The 20,688-nt window shown below is 46.4% G+C and overlaps 1 protein-coding gene across 2 annotated transcripts in view; it reads left to right on the plus strand.

Moving 5' to 3' along the window:
• Positions 1 to 12,921: 12,921 nt before the first annotated feature.
• Positions 12,922 to 20,688, plus strand: part of LOC137523135 (chemerin-like receptor 1) — a 36,901-nt gene continuing 29,134 nt past the window's right edge. Inside the window, exon 1 of one of the 2 annotated variants that reach the window (XM_068243371.1) lies at positions 12,922 to 12,971. The gene's annotated coding sequence lies outside the window, so the exon portion shown is untranslated. The remainder of the gene's footprint in view (positions 12,972 to 20,688) is intronic. The other variant, XM_068243372.1, reaches the window with a different exon arrangement.

Consider the following 20,688-nt stretch of genomic DNA (forward strand, 5'->3'; position numbering starts at 1 on the left):
GGATGTCCTGGTGGTACAGCTGTGTATGGACTCGTATTGCTGGATGTCCTGGTGGTACAGCTGTGTACGGACTCGTATTGCTGGATGTCCTGGTGGTACAGCTGTGTACGGACTCGTATTGCTGGATGTCCTGCTGGTACAGCTGAGTACGGACTCGTATTGCTGGATGTCCTGCTGGTACAGCTGTGTACGGACTTGTATTGCTGGATGTCCTGGTGGTACAGCTGGTAATGGACTCGTATTGCTGGATGTCCTGGTGGTACAGCTGTGTACGGACTCGTATTGCTGGATGTCCTGGTGGTACAGCTGTGTACGGACTCGTATTGCTGGATGTCCTGCTGGTACAGCTGGTAATGGACTCGTATTGCTGGATGTCCTGGTGGTGGTACAGCTGTGTACAGACTCGTATTGCTGGATCTCCTGGTGGTACAGCTGTGTACGGACTCGTATTGCTGGATGTCCTGGTGGTACAGCTGTGTACGTACTCGTATTGCTGGATGTCCTGGTGGTACAGCTGTGTACGGACTCGTATTGCTGGACGTCCTGGTGGTACAGCTGTGTACGGACTCGTATTGCAGGATGTCCTGGTGGTACAGCTGTGTACGGACTCGTATTGCAGGATGTCCTGGTGGTACAGCTGTGTACGGACTCGTATTGCTGGATCTCCTGGTGGTACAGCTGTGTACGGACTCGTATTGCTGGATCTCCTGGTGGTACAGCTGTGTACGGACTCGTATTGCTGGATCTCCTGGTGGTACAGCTGTGTACGGACTCGTATTGCTGGATCTGCTGGTGGTACAGCTGAGTACGGACTCGTATTGCTGGATGTCCTGGTGGTACAGCTGTGTACGGACTCGTATTGCTGGACGTCCTGGTGGTACAGCTGTGTACGGACTCGTATTGCTGGATGTCCTGCTGGTACAGCTGTGTACGGACTGGTATTGCTGGATGTCCTGGTGGTACAGCTGTGTACGGACTCGTATTGCTGGATGTCCTGCTGGTACAGCTGGTAATGGACTCGTATTGCTGGATGTCCTGCTGGTACAGCGGTGTACGGACTCGTATTGCTGGATGTCCTGGTGGTACAGCTGTGTACGGACTCGTATTGCTGGATCTCCTGGTGGTACAGCTGTGTACGGACTGGTATTGCTGGATGTCCTGGTGGTACAGCTGTGTACGGACTCGTATTGCTGGATGTCCTGGTGGTACAGCTGTGTACGGACTCGTATTGCTGGATGTCCTGCTGGTACAGCTGTGTACGGACTCGTATTGCTGGATGTCCTGCTGGTACAGATGTGTATGGACTCGTATTGCTGGATGTCCTGGTGGTACAGCTGTGTATGGACTCGTATTGCTGGATGTCCTGGTGGTACAGCTGTGTACGGACTCGTATTGCTGGATGTCCTGGTGGTACAGCTGTGTACGGACTCGTATTGCTGGATGTCCTGGTGGTACAGCTGTGTATGGACTCGTATTGCTGGATGTCCTGGTGGTACAGCTGTGTACGGACTCGTATTGCTGGATGTCCTGGTGGTACAGCTGTGTACGGACTCGTATTGCTGGATGTCCTGCTGGTACAGCTGAGTACGGACTCGTATTGCTGGATGTCCTGCTGATACAGCTGTGTACGGACTTGTATTGCTGGATGTCCTGGTGGTACAGCTGGTAATGGACTCGTATTGCTGGATGTCCTGGTGGTACAGCTGTGTACGGACTCGTATTGCTGGATGTCCTGGTGGTACAGCTGTGTACGGACTCGTATTGCTGGATGTCCTGCTGGTACAGCTGGTAATGGACTCGTATTGCTGGATGTCCTGGTGGTGGTACAGCTGTGTACAGACTCGTATTGCTGGATCTCCTGGTGGTACAGCTGTGTACGTACTCGTATTGCTGGATGTCCTGGTGGTACAGCTGTGTATGGACTCGTATTGCTGGATGTCCTGCTGGTACAGCTGTGTACAGAGTCGTATTGCTGGATGTCCTGGTGGTAGAGCTGTGTACATACTCGTATTGCTGGATGTCCTGCTGGTATAGCTGTGTACAGACTCGTATTGCTGGATGTCCTGGTGGTACAGCTGTGTACGGACTCGTATTGCTGGATGTCCTGGTGGTACAGCTGTGTACAGACTCGTATTGCTGGATGTCCTGGTGGTAGAGCTGTGTACATACTCGTATTGCTGGATGTCCTGCTGGTATAGCGCTGTACGGACTCGTATTGCTGGATGTCCTGGTGGTATAGCTGTGTACGGACTCGTATTGCTGGATGTCCTGGTGGTACAGCTGTGTATGTACTCGTATTGCTGGATGTCCTGGTGGTACAGCTGTGTACGGACTCGTATTGCTGGATGTCCTGCTGGTACAGCTGTGTACGGACTCGTATTGCTGGATCTCCTGGTGGTACAGCTGTGTACGGACTCGTATTGCTGGATGTCCTGGTGGTACAGCTGTGTACGTACTCGTATTGCTGGATGTCCTGCTGGTATAGCGCTGTACGGACTCATATTGCTGGATGTCCTGGTGGTACAGCTGAGTACGGACTCGTATTGCTGGATGTCCTGCTGGTACAGCTGTGTACGGACTCGTACTGCTGGATGTCCTGCTGGTACAGCTGTGTACGGACTCGTACTGCTGGATGTCCTGCTGGTACAGCTGTGTACGGACTCGTATTGCTGGATCTCCTGGTGGTACAGCTGTGTACGTACTCGTATTGCTGGATGTCCTGGTGGTGGTACAGCTGTGTATGGACTTGTATTGCTGGATGTCCTGCTGGTACAGCTGTGTACGGACTCGTATTGCTGGATCTCCTGGTGGTACAGCTGTGTACGGACTCGTATTGCTGGATGTCCTGGTGGTGGTACAGCTGTGTACGGACTCGTATTGCTGGATGTCCTGGTGGTACAGCGGTTGAACTTCTCATGTATATATATATGTTCCTCAATACTTGTTTTGCACTATGTACAGAGCTACAGAAGATGAGATGATGGCAGTGGCACTATCTAAAAATAACAATAACAACAATAATAAGTATCATTATTATTATTATTATTATTGTATATTTGATTGAAGTTCAATTTTTGTATATAATCAATATTTTTTTTACTCTAGTTTCTCTTTAAGGACCGCTCCCCAGGGCTTACTAAGCTCTCCAAGGGAGAAACTACAGACAGAGGTCCCAGGTTGGCATTTGTCCATTGGTAGGAGTATTTTTCCAAAGGAAGCGGGACTTGTCCTTCCTACATAAGTAAAGTCTTATTAGTGCTTCTGTCTTTTAATGTTTGGCCTTTTTGGACACCCTTACCCTGGTTATGATCCATAACCTCCCCTGGGAGAGAGAAGAGTGTTGAGTTTGGCTCAGGACCCTCCACACAACCACCACACATGCTGTTTACTAACGCACTAAAAATAACGAGACATTTCTCAGTAGACGGGAAATCTGGGACCAATAATGACCTGCAGATTTTTCTGCAAAGAGAATTGTTATATGTCATCTAGATATTCACTGATCACATCTGTCCTCTGAGAAGAGCAAAAACAGGCTTTAGTTCACTTTATTTTCCTGCTCAGGAAACGTTCTGGAACCGTTCTCTGAAGGGAGAATAAAGACATCCTTCTTCTATCGGAACCCCTGACAGAGCATGTGACTGTGTATGGAACCCCTGACAGAGCATGTGACTGTGTATGGAACCCCTGACAGAGCATGTGACTGTGTATGGAACCCCTGACAGAGCATGTGACTGTGTATGGAACCCCTGACAGAGCATGTGACTGTGTATGGAACCCCTGACAGAGCATGTGACTGTGTATGGAACCCCTGACAGAGCATGTGACTGTGTATGGAACCCCTGACAGAGCATGTGACTGTGTATGGAACCCCTGACAGAGCATGTGACTGTGTATGGAACCCCTGACAGAGCATGTGACTGTGTATGGAACCCCTGACAGAGCATGTGACTGTGTATGGAACCCCTGACAGAGCATGTGACTGTGTATGGAACCCCTGACAGAGCATGTGACTGTGTACGGAACCCCAGACAGAGCATGTGACTGTGTACGGAACCCCTGACAGAGCATGTGACTGTGTATGGAACCCCTGACAGAGCATGTGACTGTGTATGGAACCCCTGACAGAGCATGTGACTGTGTATGGAACCCCTGACAGAGCATGTGACTGTGTATGGAACCCCAGACAGAGCATGTGACTGTGTACGGAACCCCTGACAGAGCATGTGACTGTGTACGGAACCCCTGACAGAGCATGTGACTGTGTACGGAACCCCTGACAGAGCATGTGACTGTGTATGGAACCCCTGACAGAGCATGTGACTGTGTATGGAACCCCTGACAGAGCATGTGACTGTGTATGGAACCCCTGACAGAGCATGTGACTGTGTATGGAACCCCTGACAGAGCATGTGACTGTGTATGGAACCCCAGACAGAGCATGTGACTGTGTACGGAACCCCTGACAGAGCATGTGACTGTGTATGGAACCCCTGACAGAGCATGTGACTGTGTATGGAACCCCTGACAGAGCATGTGACTGTGTATGGAACCCCTGACAGAGCATGTGACTGTGTATGGAACCCCTGACAGAGCATGTGACTGTGTATGGAACCCCTGACAGAGCATGTGACTGTGTATGGAACCCCTGACAGAGCATGTGACTGTGTATGGAACCCCTGACAGAGCATGTGACTGTGTACGGAACCCCTGACAGAGCATGTGACTGTGTATGGAACCCCTGACAGAGCATGTGACTGTGTATGGAACCCCTGACAGAGCATGTGACTGTGTATGGAACCCCTGACAGAGCATGTGACTGTGTATGGAACCCCTGACAGAGCATGTGACTGTGTATGGAACCCCTGACAGAGCATGTGACTGTGTATGGAACCCCTGACAGAGCATGTGACTGTGTATGGAACCCCTGACAGAGCATGTGACTGTGTATGGAACCCCTGACAGAGCATGTGACTGTGTATGGAACCCCTGACAGAGCATGTGACTGTGTATGGAACCCCTGACAGAGCATGTGACTGTGTATGGAACCCCAGACAGAGCATGTGACTGTGTACGGAACCCCTGACAGAGCATGTGACTGTGTATGGAACCCCAGACAGAGCATGTGACTGTGTACGGAACCCCTGACAGAGCATGTGACTGTGTATGGAACCCCTGACAGAGCATGTGACTGTGTATGGAACCCCTGACAGAGCATGTGACTGTGTATGGAACCCCTGACAGAGCATGTGACTGTGTATGGAACCCCTGACAGAGCATGTGACTGTGTATGGAACCCCTGACAGAGCATGTGACTGTGTATGGAACCCCTGACAGAGCATGTGACTGTGTATGGAACCCCTGACAGAGCATGTGACTGTGTATGGAACCCCTGACAGAGCATGTGACTGTGTATGGAACCCCTGACAGAGCATGTGACTGTGTATGGAACCCCTGACAGAGCATGTGACTGTGTATGGAACCCCTGACAGAGCATGTGACTGTGTATGGAACCCCTGACAGAGCATGTGACTGTGTATGGAACCCCTGACAGAGCATGTGACTGTGTATGGAACCCCTGACAGAGCATGTGACTGTGTATGGAACCCCTGACAGAGCATGTGACTGTGTATGGAACCCCTGACAGAGCATGTGACTGTGTATGGAACCCCTGACAGAGCATGTGACTGTGTATGGAACCCCTGACAGAGCATGTGACTGTGTATGGAACCCCTGACAGAGCATGTGACTGTGTATGGAACCCCTGACAGAGCATGTGACTGTGTATGGAACCCCAGACAGAGCATGTGACTGTGTACGGAACCCCTGACAGAGCATGTGACTGTGTACGGAACCCCTGACAGAGCATGTGACTGTGTACGGAACCCCTGACAGAGCATGTGACTGTGTATGGAACCCCTGACAGAGCATGTGACTGTGTATGGAACCCCTGACAGAGCATGTGACTGTGTATGGAACCCCTGACAGAGCATGTGACTGTGTATGGAACCCCTGACAGAGCATGTGACTGTGTATGGAACCCCAGACAGAGCATGTGACTGTGTACGGAACCCCTGACAGAGCATGTGACTGTGTATGGAACCCCTGACAGAGCATGTGACTGTGTATGGAACCCCTGACAGAGCATGTGACTGTGTATGGAACCCCTGACAGAGCATGTGACTGTGTATGGAACCCCTGACAGAGCATGTGACTGTGTATGGAACCCCTGACAGAGCATGTGACTGTGTATGGAACCCCTGACAGAGCATGTGACTGTGTATGGAACCCCTGACAGAGCATGTGACTGTGTATGGAACCCCTGACAGAGCATGTGACTGTGTATGGAACCCCTGACAGAGCATGTGACTGTGTATGGAACCCCTGACAGAGCATGTGACTGTGTATGGAACCCCAGACAGAGCATGTGACTGTGTACGGAACCCCTGACAGAGCATGTGACTGTGTACGGAACCCCTGACAGAGCATGTGACTGTGTACGGAACCCCTGACAGAGCATGTGACTGTGTATGGAACCCCTGACAGAGCATGTGACTGTGTATGGAACCCCTGACAGAGCATGTGACTGTGTATGGAACCCCTGACAGAGCATGTGACTGTGTATGGAACCCCTGACAGAGCATGTGACTGTGTATGGAACCCCAGACAGAGCATGTGACTGTGTACGGAACCCCTGACAGAGCATGTGACTGTGTATGGAACCCCTGACAGAGCATGTGACTGTGTATGGAACCCCTGACAGAGCATGTGACTGTGTATGGAACCCCTGACAGAGCATGTGACTGTGTATGGAACCCCTGACAGAGCATGTGACTGTGTATGGAACCCCTGACAGAGCATGTGACTGTGTATGGAACCCCTGACAGAGCATGTGACTGTGTATGGAACCCCTGACAGAGCATGTGACTGTGTATGGAACCCCTGACAGAGCATGTGACTGTGTATGGAACCCCTGACAGAGCATGTGACTGTGTATGGAACCCCTGACAGAGCATGTGACTGTGTATGGAACCCCAGACAGAGCATGTGACTGTGTACGGAACCCCTGACAGAGCATGTGACTGTGTATGGAACCCCTGACAGAGCATGTGACTGTGTATGGAACCCCTGACAGAGCATGTGACTGTGTATGGAACCCCTGACAGAGCATGTGACTGTGTATGGAACCCCTGACAGAGCATGTGACTGTGTATGGAACCCCTGACAGAGCATGTGACTGTGTACGGAACCCCTGACAGAGCATGTGACTGTGTATGGAACCCCTGACAGAGCATGTGACTGTGTATGGAACCCCTGACAGAGCATGTGACTGTGTATGGAACCCCTGACAGAGCATGTGACTGTGTATGGAACCCCTGACAGAGCATGTGACTGTGTATGGAACCCCTGACAGAGCATGTGACTGTGTATGGAACCCCTGACAGAGCATGTGACTGTGTATGGAACCCCTGACAGAGCATGTGACTGTGTATGGAACCCCTGACAGAGCATGTGACTGTGTATGGAACCCCAGACAGAGCATGTGACTGTGTACGGAACCCCTGACAGAGCATGTGACTGTGTACGGAACCCCTGACAGAGCATGTGACTGTGTATGGAACCCCTGACAGAGCATGTGACTGTGTATGGAACCCCTGACAGAGCATGTGACTGTGTATGGAACCCCTGACAGAGCATGTGACTGTGTATGGAACCCCTGACAGAGCATGTGACTGTGTATGGAACCCCTGACAGAGCATGTGACTGTGTATGGAACCCCTGACAGAGCATGTGACTGTGTATGGAACCCCTGACAGAGCATGTGACTGTGTATGGAACCCCTGACAGAGCATGTGACTGTGTATGGAACCCCTGACAGAGCATTTATGATAACCATCTGTGGTTTGGCTGAGGAGAAATATAAATACAGGTAAACTTATGCTACTTCAAATTAACCTTTACATATAGTGCGAGAAAAAGCAACCGGCACAGTTCCAATCGATATAGTATGCATACATTGTTTCAGATTTGTTCTTCTGTGGCTTTCTGTGGTGGAAATTGGTATGCAGAAATCAGAATTTTGTGGAATACTTTATTAGCAAGACTTGGAAATCTTTGGCCAGTCAGAAGACCCGATAGTGTTAGGCCAATCACAGAATATGTATTGTACCGTGAAATGTGGGTTATCGCTGAATTTCTAGGCCAAATGTCATAGCAGTCAGAAGATTTAGAATTATTAGGCCGATCAGAGAATGTAAAGCTTTGCCGCTCCTGGCAGTCGGAAATGCAAAATTATGCATCATTGCGCACATCCACATTTTTTTATAACAACTAATTGTATTGACAAAAATAAATAATGAAAAAAAAACAAAAAACACTCGGCAGAAATGGTAAAGCTGGAAATTAGAGATGGCCCGAACTCGCGAACACATATTGAGTTTGACCTGCCCCCTATACCACATCATTGGGCTAAACTTTGACCCTCTACATCACAGTCAGCAGACACATGGCAGCCAATCAGGCTACACTCCCTCCTGGAGCCCCTCCCCAGCAGCGTCGGCCATGTTCTAACTCTGTGTGCTGCTGCAATTAGTGAGAGAAGAGAGAGACATTGGAGATGTAGGGAAAGCTTAGTTAGGGGGGGGGGGGGGCTAGGGTTGTGTGTAAAAGTCCAAAGTTTTTCACGGGGGTGGCAAGTGAGAGTAAGGTTAGGTTAGGTCATAGCTTAGGGCGCTGTTTTTTCATGTATGCCATTCTTTGTCTTTATATGGATACGTGTAGCAATTCTAAGCTTTTATTTATTTTTTACTAGCTGATGACCCAGCGTTGCCCAGATATGTATTTAGCTTGTGTTGGCTCCGCCCACTTTTCCTAACCCTAACACACAATTACTCAATGACGCATTGACCTAGTTTGTGAGCTTTGTGGTCTTTGAGATCAATAATTTGCATTGAAGTGAAACAAATCTGATTGGCTGTTTGTGGCTCCACCCCCTTTTCTGAATTTGAACCCCAGTCACCCAATGACCAATTGTACCAGGTTTGAGGCTTGTGCCATTAACAGTGCAAGAATGGCAGCAATTAAATATTCCCCTTTAAAATCAAAAGGTGAATTTTCATTGGCTTTTGTAGGCTCCACCCACTTTTCTGAATATTAATCCCAGTCACCCAACGACCAACTGTGCAAAGTTTGGGAACCCTGCCATTAACAGTGTAAGAATGGCTGCAGTTTACATTTTCTCAGTGAAATTTGTATTTGTCTCCGCCCACTTATGACCCGGCGTTGCCTGTGTATGTATTTTGCAGGTGCTGGCTGCACCCACTTTTCCTAACCCTAACACCCATTTACTCAATTACTCAATGACCAAGTTTGTGAGCTTTGCGGTCTTTGGCATCACTAATTTGTATCGAAATGAAACAAATCTGATTCACTGTTTGTGGCTCCACCCCTTTTCTGAATTTGAACCCCAGTCACCCAATGACCAACTGTATAAGGTTTTGAGGTTTGTGCCATTAAGGCCTCTTTCACACCAAGACGTTGCGTTTTAGGGGACGTTAAGGTCGCATAACGTGTCCCTAACGCAACGCATGGTGGTGTTGGAGGAGGACGCCAGATTGAGCCGCGTTATGCAGCTCTTGGTGCGCTGTTTTTGTTCTATCTATACTGATAGAACAGCCGCTCCAGGATAGTGATGGGAAGTCCGGATCTTTTCAAGGATTCGGATGATTCAAATCGAATCATTGAAAAGATCTGGATCTTTGAACCGAATCGTTTGAATAATTTTACTAGGGAAGCATTCTGGGGGTGAAATGACTAGCAGGACAGGACTTTCCCTGCACTGTACATTCTGTATGTTCCTGTTTCTTCCAGACAGACATCCACTGTGAACCGAATCTTCATTGTGATGATCCGACTCACAAAAAAGATCCGGATCAAATGAACGATTCATTCATGATCCGGATAACACTAGACTCCAGGTTACATCACCACAGTGCAGTGAATATTAGCCATGTGGCTGGTCACTGAGCATGTGCAAGCAGTCTAACACAGCTAAAGCCCAGTATAATGCACAGCATGCTGCACTTTCATTCAACGTGTAGCGTTACAATGTAACACAACATGTGCACTGTGAACAGCACATTGATTTTACAGTGCTGTGAGTTAGGCTGTGTTACTGGCTGCTGTAACGTGGGACTTTAAAGTGAACCTCCGGACTAAAAATCGACTCAGCAGCACTGAAAAGGCTTTATGTTTCTTTAACAGTTTCACAGCATCAGATCTTATACAAGCCTCATTTTTAGCTGCACAGAAGAAAACTGCCCAGGCTTTTTTCCCCTGATGCTGTGCAAAGCATGATGGGATTTCTGATTTTGTTGTTTTCGTTCTGCTGTTTTGGTGCAATTTTTTTTTTTACATTTTGAATTTGACATTTGAAGCCTAGTGCGTGCAGCTGGGAGGGGTGATCAGGACAAAGGATAGTTGGAACTGTGTCTCCTGCTCCTTGTCACCTCCTTTCAACCAAAAAGATGGCTGCCCCCATGACAAAGATGGCAGCCCCCATGAATCACAAACATTTGCCTGTTCTTTTAAAACAGGGTGGGTAAAAGATTATATTACCTATCTATTCTAATTAACATAACTAATGTAACTTGATGACAGTATGTTTGTTTAGGCTGAAGTTCCCCTTTAACGTCCCACTGTGAAAGCAGCCTTAAGGGAACCTTAACTGAGAGGGATATGGATGTTTCCTGTTAAACAATACCAGTTGCCTGGCAGTCCTGCTGATCTCTTTGGCTGCAGTAGTGTCTGAATCACAGACCTGAAACAAGCATGCAGCTAATCCAGTCTGACTTCAGTCAGAGCACCTGATCTGCATGCTTGTTCAGGGGCTGTGGCTAAAAGTATTAGAGACACAGGATCAGCAGGCGATTCAGGCAACTGGTATTATTTTAAAAGGAAAAATCCACATCCTTCTCAGTTTAGGTTCCCTTTAACAGTGCAAGAATGGCAGCAATGTAAATATTCCCCTTGAAAATCAATAGGTGGATTTTGATTGCCCGTTGTAGGCCCCACCCACCTTTCTGAATATTAATATTAATCCCAGTCACCCAGTGACCAACTGTGCCAAGTTTGAGAACCCTGCCATTATCAGTGTAAGGGTGCATACACACATCCAATTTTGATTGGCCAGTGATTGGCCAATTTGACCACTTCTGTGATGTATGAGAGCCTAACTACAAAATCTGTTCATATTTTTCGAAGTCTGTTATCCCCTATACTACATAGAGGTGGTGAAATTGGTTAATGATTGGCCAATCAAAATTGGATGTGTGTGTGCACCTTAAGAATGGCTGCAGTTTACATTTTCCCAGTGAAATGCCCGACCTTCTATGCCCTGTTATCACCTGTTACCATCTGTTGTTCTTTAATAGCTAATTTAATTCGAGTTTGTGTAGCCTGTGGTTAGGTACTGGCAATTAGCTGATTTATTTAACCTTCCTGGCGGTAACATTCGGGGTAAGCCGCGCAGGAGGTTTTCTCCGGCCCTGCTCGGCCGATTTTCTTAATTTTTTTTTTTGCTGGACGCAGCTAGCACTTTGCTAGCTGCGGCAGCACACCGATCGCCGCCGGCCCGCGCCTAATCGCCGCTATCCATCGTGGCGCGCCCCCCCCCCCAGACCCCGTGCGCTGCCTGGCCAATCAGTGCCAGGCAGCGCCGAGGGGTGGATCGGGACTCTCAATGACGTCACGACGTCGCTGACGTCGGTGACGTCATCCCGCCCCGTCGCCATGGCGACAGGGGAAGCCCTCCAGGAAATCCCGTTCTTTAAACGGGATTTCCTGATCGGAGTCGCCGAAGGCGATCAAAGCAGGCGGGGGGATGCCGCTGAGCAGCGGCTATCATGTAGCGAGCCCTGGGCTCGCTACATGATTTAAAAAAAAAAAAACTGCTGCGCTGCCTCCTGGCGGAATTTTTCATACCGCCAGGAGGGTTAATGAGTGTAAGTTTCTACCTAATGTATATAGAGCCTTTAGAGTGGATAGATCTAAGCTTTGGTGAGATCATTTACATTTCAAAAAAGAGGGATTGCAGGAGACTCTACAGAATCCTATATAAAGCCTGTGTATTGTGGCAGTACTTTGTATGGCTCTGATCCAGCTCTGAAACATGCCTGAAGAAGGAACTTAAAGTTTCAAAGGAATCTTGTACCGTTAGTCATTAAAGATATCATCTAAACAGCTTGTGTTGTTGTCTTCGGATTCTCTCCATGACGAATACCGATTCACACACAAATTTGTATTTGTCTCTGGCTCCGCCCCCTTTTTGGTTATGGGAATAAAAAGTATCCTATACTTTATTCCAGGTAATGTACTATGTGTGTGCCAAATTTCATTCAAATACGTTCAGCCGTTTTGCGTGATCGAGTAACAAACATCCAAACATCCGAACATCCAAACATCCAAACATCTGATCTTTTCCATTTATAATATTAGTAAGATTTTTCCCGCAAACAATCAGCAGGTTAGAAGAAGAAACGTGCCCGGCCAATAGCAGAGCTTCCCCGGTGCGCTCTTGTGCCAGGGAGGTATTTTATGCTTTTATGGATTGTTTTTTATGTATGCACCAGTAAAAGAGGAAAGCGGAGGAGTTGAACTCTCCTAGACTATGACTGGCTACATTGAGCAACCATCAGCAGAATGTTCCTCCTGCTAGCGAGGTGGTCTTGCAGTTGTGTGAGTGTGGATCTCTCTGCAGGTGGGGGGACCTGACATTCCTCCGCAGATAACAGTCCACTCATTCAGGAGAGCAGAGAGGATGTTCCACTACACTGAACTTCCCTATAACTTTCAGCAATATCTCAAAAGTGATGTCACCTCTCCTTTATATGTTTCTCAACCACCTCAGAATGCATTTCAGGAAACCAGAGTCTGGAGAGACACATCGAGAGCAGCAGCTCCCAGCCTGTAAGGTATTTACTCCGCATACATAGGAACACAACTGTTTAACTAATGACATTATTTACTTATGGGGTAGAAAACCTAATTACTTTACATAGAAGTTCATCTTTGTTAATATTACAAGGCTAGCCAGTGAAATGATATACATTTTATCTAAAATTATCTGATTTTTTTAACCCTCAGGGTTTTTATTGCTGTTGTTGGTGGTGAGACATTATTAAGCCCCCTACACACGCTCAACGGCGGTCTTTTATGCAGCACAATTATCAGACAACGTTTGTTGTGAAACAGGTTGAAACAATCAAACAAAAGTTTCTTGCTTTTCTTCACACAACTGATAAGACTGATAAGACGTCAGCTGTTGGATTGAGGTCTTATCAGTTGTGTGAACAATAGCAAGAAACTTTTGTTTGATTGTTTCAACCTGTTTCACAACAAAATTGTGCTGCATAAAAGACCGCCGCTGAGCGTGTGTATGGAGCTTAATTAGAGTTGATTCACAAGTCGTGTGTCATCGACTCTCCCTCCTTTTGTGCCTTAATATTCTCTCCTTATCTGTCCTAGTACACCCAGCCAATTATGATTGGTCAATCACTGACCGATTTTACCAGCTCCATGTCGTATGTTAGCACTTATGCTGGGCATACATGGCTCAATTTTGCCGCTCGATTCTGCCCCCGATCATTTTCCGTGCTCGATTCCGCAGGCTATTCTCTTGTTTTCCGCTCGTTTTTCTTATTTTTTCCTATTGTCCTCCATGCAGAATGGAGTGTGGATGATCTATCGAGCCATCTAAATGGCTCAGAATCAAGCCGTGTATTCCCAGCATAAGAGGTTACCTACACAATCTACTTACCGTATGACAAATCTGCTGGTGCTCATACTACAAGAAGGTTATAAAATTGGCCAACTGTGCTCCTCCTAAGTGCCAACCTCAGAGTGTCATTGAGACAAAATTTACCAAAATTCACCAGGAATTCTCCTGAATTCTCCGGCTACAAGACTAAAGGTGGCCATACATGAGGCGACTTTGCGGCCGATCGACCACCTGAGTTGATTATTATAACCGGAATTGGATGAGAAATCAGTGCCGCCAAATGCATGCCCGGCCGACTGTGCAACCAATTTCCGGCCAAACTTGGTCACGTTAATTGGCCGGGCATGCTGCAAGATGTCGGGCCAACTTGCTCGATTGAGTGAGTGGTGGCAATAGGGAGCAACGAATACAATGAAACCCTGGTGCTGTTCCTGCAATGTATATGTGCTGTAATGTGCGATTATACATTACCTGTCCTGTGTCGCGGCGTCCGTCCGTCTTTCTCCTCTCTTCAATTAGCCGCATACCTCCTGCCGGCACACCAACGCCTGATGTCACAATGCGCCACGCTGTGTAAGCGGCTAACTGAAATGAGCTGGAATATGCACAGGCACCGCGACACAGGACAGGCAATGTATAATCGCACATTACAGCACATATAAATTGCATACATATGCACACACACGGACACACAGCGGCAAGGCAGCAGATGCAGCAGGAATCGGCCTGCTGTGTATGGGCAGTGCTGCTCATCCAGATATCCGCGTTACCCGGATAATCCGAACTTTTTTACGCTATCCGACCGGATTCGGATTCCAGATACCTGGGCCCAAATCCGCATTGCACTATGCGGATATTTGGTCGCATATCCGTCGGATATCCGAATCCCGATACTGTAACTAAGGAGATGCCGTCCCTGACGTCATTGAGCCAATCAGAGGGCTCCCAGCAGAAGCCCTAGCAACCAATCACAGAAGGGAACCCTGGCCAGCCCCACCTGACCTCATTGAGCCAATCAGAGGGCTCCCAGCCTAAGCCCTGGCACCCAATCACAGAAGAGAACACTGGCCAGCCCCCCCCCCCCCCCCTGTATATAAGGAGGGCTGCCATGATGAGAAATCTCGTCCCTTGCTTGTGAATGCTCACTGAGAGACATGCTCCAGTGCTACTGGCCTAGCAAGTGCTGTATACAGTTATAAACCTAAAGCTGTTCAGTGATTAACCCCTTCACTATCACTACACTATTGTTATATTGTTAATTATTTAGCTAGCTTGATTTCATTCAGTGACAGTCAGAGTGTGTGCTGCGGACAGCTGCTATGTATTTGTGTGTGTGCTGTGCACAGACCAGGCCAGCTGCTAGCCTGCTATTAACCTTAGCTACAGTATAGTTAGGGAATAGGATTACTGTGTTATTGTGTAGTTAGTAGTACTGCAGTTGTTAGAGTAGTAGTACTACTGTGTTAGCTTACTATAGAACTGCTGTGCTGTGAGCAGTGTCAGTGTGACACTTAGTGTGCACTAGTGTCTTCTCCTCTGCTGTCTGACTGTCACTCGGCATGTGGCACTTGGCATGTGGCACTTGGCCCGTGGCAGGTGGCACTTAGCACTTGGCAGGTGGCAAGCGGCAGGTGGCACTTGGCATGTGACACGTTTCACGTGAAACGTGCCATGTGCCAAGTGCCCCCTGGCACGTGCCAAGTGCCACATGCCAAGTGCCACGTGCCAAGTGCCGCATGCCAAGTGCCACATGCCAAGTGCCACGTCTGGCATGCTCCTGGCAGACGTTACACCTGCTGCTGCTGCATTGCCCTGCTCTTGCTGCCTTTGCTGCTCCCACCGCCAGGCCAGGGTGCCACAGGCCACTGCTGCTGTGCTGATACCACCTATATTTAACCCAAAACACAACTGCTGCGTAATTTTTTGGAGGTGTCTGGGCTGAAAACTATCATGTCCCAGTTGTGTGGTTGCACTTTGAACACACAATGGCCTCGATTCATAAAAGTGAGTGCGGTAGTTCAGAGAAGGGCAGGAAATTACCGCTAGCGGTAAATGAGGGTTTTTGCAGTGAATTCATTAAAAAAATTCTGAGTGCGAGGTGATTGCAATAGCAGTCGGTAAGTGTGCGGTGTGGTGTGGAAAGCTGTCGGTATAATTTGCTGAGTGTGGTGGTTTGCTGCTGACTTCCTAATGACAAAGTGCATGCTGGGTAGAAGTGGGCAGTTTTAGACACACGTGACTTATTTGTTATAATATATATATATATATATATATATATATATATATATATATATATATATATATATATATATATATATATATAAATTATTCTTATAAATTATCTAACGCTGTACGATTTCTATAAGCCTGGGTGATATTACAACCACCCTTCCTCCTCTGTATCCTGAAACATTCCATAACATTAAGCTGCAAGGGCCCCATGTGTCACCTAAGATGCTGCTGTGTAGAGCAAACTCGCCAGGTCTTTGTTGGCGATAACAACAAGTCATTTATCGCTTCCATACTCCCTCTTTTTTTTCATGAATACACTTCATTCAGTTTACCGACACAAACAGCGTTTTCATTACCGCACTATTACCGCATGTGATAAAACATGCATAAAACATGCGTAAAACATGCGTTTCATTTTATGAATCCACTATCAACAACATACCATGCGGTCATTTACCGCTTGGGCGATAACGCATGCGGCAATGCTTTATGAATCGAGGCCAATGTGAGCTGCACGACCGCTGTCTGGAAACTAGTCCTGATATTAATTGACAGACATTTTTTTTTTTGGGGGGGGGGGGGGGGGGGATTTTAAGTCCCCACATCATCATTTAGCTTTTCCCTTTAAAAAAACATACTGCTACATGCCTACATGCTACATGCCTCGTTTACCCTACAAAACGTTTTAAAAGCAATTTAAAGGCCACGTCCGTTTTTTCTATTCGGATATCCGAATCCGCCCAGATAATGCGTTCGGATATCTGTATGAACGCGGATATCTGAAAGTTCGGATTCGGATATCCGACCCGTATCAGATATCTGGGTATCCGGATCCGAATCGGATTTTGAAAAGGGGTATCCGAGCAGCACTGCGTATGGGCAGCTGACTGATCTCTCTCTAACCTGATTGGATCAGAGAGAGATTTGTCTCTCAGTGGAATCTGCCCATCATCACTAGATGTGTGGCTACCCTAACAGCTTACACCCAAGGTAAGAATAATTCCTGCATCCTAACTCCCAGCATGCTCTCTTCCATGTTCTGCCTTCTGGCCTACACCTGTAAGCAACGTAGCTACAGTGCTGCCCATAATTCTTCATACCCCTGGCAAATTATGACTTAAAGTTACTTTTATTCCACCAGCAAGTCATTATTTGGCAGGAAATGACATGGATGTCTCCCAAAAGATAATACGACGATGCACAAGAGGCATTAACCCATTCAGGTTCCGTCGTTTTCACGTGAGAAATGTTCACCTCCCATTCATTAGCCTATAACTTTATCACTACTTATCACAATGCACTGATCTATATCTTGTTTTTTCCGCCACCAATTAGGCTTTCTTTGGGGGGTACATTTTGCTAAGAGCCACTTTACTGTAAATGCATTTTAACAGGAAGAATAAGAAAAAAATGGAAAAATTCATTATTTCTCAGTTTTCAGCCATTATAGTTTTAAAATAATACATGCCTCCATAATTAATACTCGCGTATTGTATTTGCCCATATGTCCCGGTTATTACACCGTTAAAATTATGTCCCTATCACAATGTATGGCGACAATATTTTATTTGGAAATAAAGGTGCATTTTTTCCATTTTGCATCTATCACTATTTACAAGTTTAAAATAAAAAAAATATAGAAATATTTCATCTTTACATTGATATTTAAAAAGTTTAGACCCTTAGGTAAATATTTACATGTTTTTTTTTTTTATTGTAATAGTTTTTTTTTTTTATACTAAACATTTTATTTGGGTACTTTTGGGAGGGTGGGAGGTAAACAATAGATTTATAATGTAAATGTGTGTTAATTCTGTTTTTTTTTTTTTTCAGGTGTAGTATTACTTTTTGGCCACAAGATGGCGGCCATGAGTTTGTTTACATGACGTCACTCTAAGCGTAGCACGCGCATAGAGTGACGCATCAGGAAGAAGACGGTCAGAAAAAGCTCAGCTTCCGAGAGAAGCTGTCGCTTTTTCAGCGGGGGAGAGGAATCAGTGATCGGGCTCCGTAGCCCAATACATTGATTCCTTGGCTACCGAATCCACGGCCGGGAGTGCGCGTCACGTCCAGGAACCAAAATAGGTTAATGTGGGAATAAAAAAAAAAAAAAACATTTCTCAGCTTTTATTTATTTTTGAGCAAAAAGTGTCCAGTCCAAAATTATTCATACCCTTCTCAATAATCAGTAGAAAAGCCTTTATTGGCTACTACAGCAGTCAAACGCTTCCTATAATTGCAGACCAGCTTTCTCCATGTCTCCACAGGTATTTTTGCCCATTCATCTTTAGCAATGAGCTCCAAATCTTTCAGGTTGGAGGGTCTTCTTGCCATCACCCTGATCATTAGCTCCCTCCACAAATTCTCCATTGGATTCAAGTCAGGACTCTGGCTGGGCTACTCCAAATCATTAATGTTATTGTCTGCTAACCATCTCTTCACCACTTTTGCTGTGTGTTTGGGGTCATTGCCATGCTAAAAATGTCCACTGGTGCCCAAGGCCAAGTTTCTCTGGAGACTGCCTGATGTTGTCGGTGAGAATCCTCATGTATTGCTCTTTTTTCATGGCGCAGTTTACTGTGATTAGGTTCCCTGGTCCATTGGCTGAAAAACACCCCCAAAGCATTCGGTTCCCACCACCATGTTTGACAGTGGGGATGGTGTTCCTTGGGTTGAAGACTTCTTATTTTTTACACCAAATGAAGGAAACATCATTGGGACCAAACAATTCAATTTTTGTTTCATCTGACATAACACAGAAGACCAGAAGTCGTCTTCTTTGTCCAGATGAGCATTTGCAAAGGCCAAGCAATCTTTTGTGTGCCTTATCTGGAGAAGTGGTGTCCTCCTTAGTCTGCATCCGTAGAACCCAGCAGTGTGCAGTGTCTGTTGGATTGTCTGCCTTGAGACATTGCCACCAGCAGAGCCCAGATTCACCAGGATGGCCTTGGTGGTGATCCTTGGATTTTTTATCACCTCTCTCACTATCCTCCTGGCCAGCACAGGGGTCACTTTTGGCTTCCTGACCACGTCCTCTGAGATTTCCCACAGTGCAGAACATCTTGTATTGTTTAATAATACTTTGCACTGTAGCCACTGGAACGTGAAAACATTTAGAAATGACCTTGTAGCCCTTTCCTGACTTGTGAGCAGCCACAATGCGCAGCCGCAGGTCCTCACTCAGCTCCTTTGTCTTAGCCATGTCTGTCCACAAACCAACTGCAGAGAGCTGCTATTTTTCACCTGTTGAGTTGATTGAAACAGCTGTTCCCAATTAATCAGGGTAATTAGGATGCATTAGAACAGCTTGGACTATTTGAAATGGTATAGAACTTTGGATTTTCCCACAGACCGTGAGACCTGGAACTCACTACAAAACGCTATCGCTAATCACAATCGCTAGCGTTTTGTATGAGCAGTTTGTAAGCGATTTCATGAGCGTTTTAGTGAGCGATTTTAGAAAGTGTATTCAATTTGCCAGTGGTTGTGTAGCAATTAGCGTTTTAAAGTCTGATTGGTCCTTTCAATTATTTTTAATTTTGTTTCAGTGTACATTAACTTTAAAACGCTAGCAAAATCGCTCTGCGCAGCTTTTGATGAGCGATTACGCCAGCGGTTACATACTTTACATTGAAGCGCAAATGCTAACAAAATGCTGCATGTCCTGCGTGTGTGATTTTGCTAATCCCAATCGCTACTGTGGAATTTGCACCATCCATTTACATTGGCAGAGCGTTTAGGGAGATCGCTAGCCATTTCTCACGCTCCCTAAATGCTAAAAAACTCCCTCTAGTGGTTTCCAGCTCTGACAGTTGAGAGTAGGAATAATTTTGGACTGGACTCTTTTTGCTCAGATGTAAATAAAAGCTGAAAATGTTTTTTTCCCCCACAATAATCCCTCTTGTACATCGTCTTATTAAGCTTTGGGAGACACCTATGTCATTTCCTGTCAAAAAGTTACTTGCTGGATGAATACAAGTAACTTTAAGTCAGAATTTGCCAGGGGTATGAATAATTATGGGCAGCGCTGTATATTCTACATCCTTGTCATTATTCTCACTCCGTCTTCTCTTGTAGATTGCTTTGTGCTCTTACTGTTTTGTTTGGGTTACTGCTTTATACACGGATATGATTTCCGCCTATGAAGAGCAGAAATGGGAGGATAGTTCTTGAGCCATGGTCTTGCTATCCGCTGGCGGTTTGTCGTTTTGCGCAGTTGTTATTCCTCTGGTTGCCGTCGGTTTTGTTGACATTTCCAGGAAAGAGTTTAACAATAGGTTTCAGCAATTTCGAAAAAACGCCACAGAAAATCTGAAAGTGAGAAGTCAGCTCTGGGGAATTGGGCTGAACTAACATTCCTACCAAAGTCATTTTAAGTTATATATTTTTGTGAAAATGACACCTTTCTAGAACATGTTTTCTCTCTTGCCTATTGACTTAATGCATTCGGGAAAAAAAGTGTTTTCACGCGTATACCTAGACCTTTTTACATATAAAATAATTTGTGCAAAAATGAGATTTCTCATGGCCGTATATTTTCTGGAACATTCTCATTTATCTGAAAATGGGACCTACTCGCTTAGGGCTCGTTCACATTGCGTTCCGTTCGTGTCAGAGTTCCCGTTGGGCTTTTTGTGACGTGATTTTTTTTTCCGATTCCCAGCACTTGGGTGGGCAGT

The sequence above is a fragment of the Hyperolius riggenbachi genome, chromosome 6 (assembly GCF_040937935.1).
Source record: "Hyperolius riggenbachi isolate aHypRig1 chromosome 6, aHypRig1.pri, whole genome shotgun sequence".
Taxonomy (NCBI): Eukaryota; Metazoa; Chordata; class Amphibia; order Anura; family Hyperoliidae; genus Hyperolius; species Hyperolius riggenbachi.